The following is a 6,021-nucleotide window of genomic DNA, read 5'->3' on the forward strand; positions in this document are numbered from 1 at the left end:
GTGAGATGTACCCCATACTCGGGGCTGGAGGAGAACTGGGAAGGCAGTTCCCTGCACCCCTGGTTCCTGGTGTGTGCATGTCCCCACAATGACACAGCCAGCTCACACCCGCTCCAGACAGCCACTGAAATTGGTTTGGATCTGAAGAGATGACTAAAGTGTGCAAAGCAAAATCCCAGGAAAAAGAGAAACACAAGGAAGTCAAAAGGGGCCCCTCTGTGGGGTGGTGTTGGGGGGAAGTGTCTTGATCAGCGTGATTCTTCCTGGTGCTCGCTGTGGTCCCACCAGTCTGCTGCCGGCACAATATTTCCCCCCCATAATGAGAAAAGACTTAGTTATGCTCTATTTCCATTTGAAATATCTATGGCCGACAAGGCAGCCCAATTTCCTGAAACAAAAAAACTTAGCAAATTGAGATTCATATACCAATTTTGAACTTGTACAGTGACTTGAGATGCTCCTGGGTCTTCCCATGCCTGTCTGCAAAGTATTCTTTAGGGAATTTTCTTGGATGTGAGCTTGACTAGCCTGAGGTCAGAACCTGGTCATTCATCGTAAATAGGAGCAGCTGCAGTTAAAAAAAGAAGGAAGGAAGCACGGACAGACAGAAGAAAGGAAAGGAGGGAGGAAGGAAAGGAGGGAGGGCGGATCTTAGATTTGACACTCAGGCATGTCTTCCCTAGGCTACCCTAATTATTTTTAAACTGTCATTAAGATTTTATAGTTCTCCACCTGTTCCTTGGGTACAGGTCATTTAATGTTTTAAGCATATACTTATCTTTGTGTAAACTCTCAAGAATAGTCAGAAGCAGATTTTCCCCATTCCTAACATGTGTAATCACTACTTTTGCCATATCCACCAAGTGCCAAAGATAGTTGATCACTCAGCGCTCTGTGCTCAATCAGTAATTCACTTAACATCATTCCAGTGAGAAATTAAAAACTTCATCAAAGATTACAATGTTTTACCATCAATGAGCTTATACACTTCCTCATAAATACGAAAGCAAATCATCCCAAGAATCCCACTCACGACACCAGTTATTGCATTAGTTTGGGTTGTAGCAAAAAACAGAAGGAATACTCAAAATAATTTTACTAAAAATAATTTAAAGTATGCAGAGTTAAGGGAACCAAAGAGGGATAGTGAGTAATTACCATGGGATTTCTGGGAGGAAATGGTGGAGGAAGTGCAATGCATTTGGAAGACATAGAACCACTCAACAAGAACTATTGCTAAAGAGGAAAGCTACTACTGTTGGAAATGTAACATAACAGAGAAAGCTAAATACCATGACTTCACTCACCTCCCACCTCCACTACTTTGCTGTTGCCTCCCATTTGGCAAAGCCAGTCAAAACCAGAAGACCTGGCATTTCTGTTGATGTGGCCTATGGTAGTCAACCTCAGAATACAGTGTAGAGCAGAGAGGAATAGAAGAGAAAGAGATCAACAAGCAAAAAATGAACATGAACACTTTCAAAGACTCACAGGCAAGTTCTGTGAGTAATTATACTCTTTTGTAATTATAGATTTTACAAGGTGAAAGTTTAAGGAATAATCTTAGAAATGGGTATTGTAAAGTAAGCTGAATGCCAACCAAAAGAACCTTATCCTTTTATATAAATTATTTTAATTTAAAAACCAGTTTATCAAATTCTGTGATGAGCCCAGTGCATTATTATAGCAAGCAAAAGTAGATGTAAAGTGTATAATATTGAATTTATCAGGAAATAATATCAAAATTGTATGTAGATAATTATAAATCTAAGTATGATAATAACATAATTATTCCTACTAATATATTAGTGTATACGTAGTGGTATCTAATTGTGGTCTGATATACTTTTCCCAGATTACTAACTATATTGAGAATTTTTATATACTTATTAATGATATATCTTTTTTGATGAAACATGCATTGAAAATTCATTTCAAATTTATATTGGGTTATTTTCTTACTGAGTGATAAGAGCCCATTTTAAATTTCATAATATGTAATTATGTCTGAGTAGACAGGTAGGTAAGTAGATAAAATATTTAAGTATGCGTACATATCATATATATATAATATTTTTCCCACTTTATCTTATCTTTTGTATTTATTTCAAATGATGACTTTTATTTGAATTAAATTTATCAAATATTTTTCTTCTATGATTCATGACTTTCTTCTACCAAAAGTATTTGCTTAATCCAAGGTTGCAAAGGTTTTTTCCTAGGTTTCCTTTTAGAGGTTTTATAGTCTAGCCTTATATTTTGGTTTTTGTTATAATTTGAGTGAAATTTGGCAATGGTGTGAAGTAAGGGCAAATGTTCATTTATTTCCAAATATATACACAGTTATTGTAGCACCAATTGTTTAAAGGAATGTAATTATTTTTCCTGAACTATTTCTTGGCATATTTGTAGAATTGATTGACCACATATGTGTAGATATTACTGAAAACTCCCTTTTATTTGTATTGATCCGTTCGTTCATATACCAATAGAGTTTTAATTACTATAACTGAATAATAAATTTCAAAACCTGATGAAGCAAGTTCCTCAATTTTTCGCTTTTTCAAGTGTTTTTCTACTGGTCTGGGTTCTTTATAATTCCATACAAATTTTATAATTAGCTTATCAATGTTTATATAAAGGCTATTGGGATTTTAATTGTTATTGCATTACATTTATAAATAAATTTATGGAGAATTAATATAACTATATTAATATTCTAACAAATAAGCACAAAATGTTTCTCCATTTAGTTGTCAATTTTTTTTCCAAAAAATGTTTCTATTTTTTATTATTTAGAACTCATATATACTTTAATGTATCCTTATTACTCTTGGTTTTGGATGCTATGACAAATGATATTTTCAAAAATAACATTTTTATTATTGTTTGCTATCAGTATAAATACAATTAACTTTGTACGTTGACATTCATTTCTGTAATTTGCCTTAGTTTATTTAGTTCTCATTGTGTTTTGTGAGATTTCTTACACCTTTCTATGGATTTGACCATGTCTTCTAAAAATAAAGACAATTATATTGTTTTTGTTTTTCTTTTTAATTTGGCATGGTTTTTGTGTCCTTTCTTCCCTTATTGATTTGGCTAGAACCTCCAATTCAGCATTGACTGGAAATGATGAGAGAGAACATCCTTGTCCTGTTCCTGGTCTTAAGGAGTTTACTTTTTCATCAGTAAGCATGATGCTAGCTACAGGTTTTCATAAATAGCTTATATCAAGTTAAGGGAGTGGTAGCTATTTTCTGCCACATTTTCTATAATTTTAATGTAAACATGTGCTACATATTATCAAATGCTTTCTCTATTGAGTGAATCATGTTTTGTTTTTTCTCTATTGAGTGAATCATGTTTTTTTTTTTATTTTAGTGATTATCATAGAACAATGCATTGTCAATTATTAAGGCGACTTTCCTTACCTGGAATAAGCCCCACTCATCATGATCTTAGTACTCTTAAATATTACCAAATATAGTTTATTAAAATTATGCTAAAGATTATGGCATTTATGTTTCTGAGGGATATTGATAAATAATTCTGTTTTCCCCACTTTGGGATGTTTTTGTATAGGAGTAATTGTGACCTCAAAAAATAAATTGAGAAAATGTGCCCTTTTATCTCAAGAAATGTGTGTCAGATTGGTAGTTATCACTAACTCAAATACTAGTAGAATTTCTTGGTGATGGTTTGTGGACCCAGGGTTTTCTTTGTTGCATAAATTTAAATTGTGGATTAAATTTCTTTGGTAGAAATAGTATTATTCATATTTTCAAATCTTCTTTAGTCAGTTTTCTTAATTTATGTTTTTCAAGATATTAAATCCTTCAATCTGTCAGTTTCAAGCACAAAAGCATTTGTGATATTGTCTTATTATCCTTTTGTTATTTGTTTAATATGTATTGTCTACTCTTTTGTCCTTGTGATTAGTAAATTAGAGCCTAAGTCTTTTTTCTTGATTAATCTAACTAAAGATTATTTAATTCTATTTAACTTTGCAAAGAATCAGCTTTCAGTTTTACAATTTTCTCCTTTGTTTTTTTCCATAGGTTATCAATATCCTTTATTTAGTTATAATTTACTTTTTTACTTACTTTTCACTGATGTGTTCTCCTTTCTTGCACTTCTTAAGGTGGAAAATTAGGTCCTTGGTTTTTAGACTATTCTGTTTCATAGATGTATATGAAGCATGCATATATATATATATATATATATATATATATATATATATTTATATATGTGTTGTATATTTAAGTAAATATATATGAATATATATGTATATTTATTGTTAAAGCTATATTTATTGTTAAAGCTATATATAAAAATATATATATATGTATATTTATTGTTAAAGCTATATTTATCCTTGAGCACTGATATAAGTGCAATCCCCAATTTTATATGCTGTGCTTCCATTTGCATTCATTTTACAATGTATTCTATTTGCCACTGAGATTTCTTCTCTGGCTCATGGACTTTATTGAAATATATTAATTGGTTTCCAATATTTGGGAATTTTTCTAGATTTCCTTATTGTTGATTTCTAATTTTATTTCACTATGATTATAAGATACAAAATTATTCTAGCTCTTTTAAATTTACTGAATAATTTTCATGTTGATTTTGTGATATATTTTGTGAATTTTTTATGTGTACTTGAAAAAATTGGTATTTTGCAGTTCTTGAGTGCAGTTGGTTGTCGGTGTTGTTTTAGAATATACTCTTTGCACAGATACTCCTAATTGATTTCCACTGTGGTTGTACTAATTCACAATCCCACCAACAGTGTAAATGTTCCTTTTCCCTGCATACTCACCAGCATTTATTTTTATTTGTATTTGTGATCATTGCCATTCTAACTTGGGTTAGGTGAAATCTCAGTTTAGTTTTGATTTGCATTTATCTGCACAATTTTTCATGTATTTCTTAGACATTTGTATTTCTTCTTTTGAGAAATGTTCTGTTTAGTTCATTTGCCCATTTTTTTTAAACTGGATTATTTGTTGGTGGTTGGTTTTTTTTGTTTTGGTGTGTGTGTGTGTGTGTGTGTGTGTGTGTGTGTGTGTGTTGGTGTTAAGTTTTTTGAGTTTTAAAACATATTCTGAATATTAATCCAGAAGGGTAGCTGGCAAAGATTTTCTCTCATTCTCCACATTCTCTCTTCATGGTTGTTTCCCGTTGTGGTGCAGAGGGTTTTTAATTTGATGTCATTCCATTTTTTAATTCTTGTATTATTTCCTAAGTTTTAGGAGTTCCACTGTGAAAATCGTTGCTTGGACCTAATTGTTGGAATGCTGCTTCTATGTTTGGTAATAGCTGCAAAGTTTCTGGTCTAATTCCAAGGTCTTGAGTCCATTTTGAATTGACTTTTATGCAGGATGAAGGACAGGGATCTAATTTCATTTCTTCCAAGTGTGAATATTCAGTTTTCCCAGCACCATTTGTTTAAAAGGCTGTCTCTCCTCCAGTGTATGCCTTTGGTGCCTTTGTCAAGTGTCATCAGCTCCCTGAGTTGGTGTGGGTTTATCTGTATGATTTCTATTTCATTGGTCTATGTGTATGTTTTTAGGTGGGTACCATTAGCTCTGTGGTATATTTTGAAACCATGTATTGTGATGCCTCCAGAGTTGCTTTGCCTCTTCTTGATCTTTTATTCATAAATATTAATTTTAGGTCTGTTTTTTTTCTAGTCCTGTGAAGAATATTATTATTATTTGGTGAGGATTGCATTGACTTTGTAGATTACTTTTGGTGATATGTTCATTTACCTGTGGGTCTGGTCCTCCCACACCAGCCTGTAAGGGACAGGGACAGTGTTTGTCTGCTACCCAGAGCACGAGGCCCTACATGTGGCAGGTGCACTTTTGGTGATGGCGTGAATGTCCCCATACAGTGAAATAGTGCTCAGCCTCAAAAGGAAGGGACCTCGGGTGTGGTGAAGGAAGCCAGAGGCCAAAGGTTACATGTGACATAGCTCCTTGTCCAAGTGTCCAGGAGGATGAACCCAGA

Source organism: Spermophilus citellus, assembly GCF_964194105.1.
Source record: "Spermophilus citellus genome assembly, contig: SCAFFOLD_142, whole genome shotgun sequence".
Taxonomy (NCBI): Eukaryota; Metazoa; Chordata; class Mammalia; order Rodentia; family Sciuridae; genus Spermophilus; species Spermophilus citellus.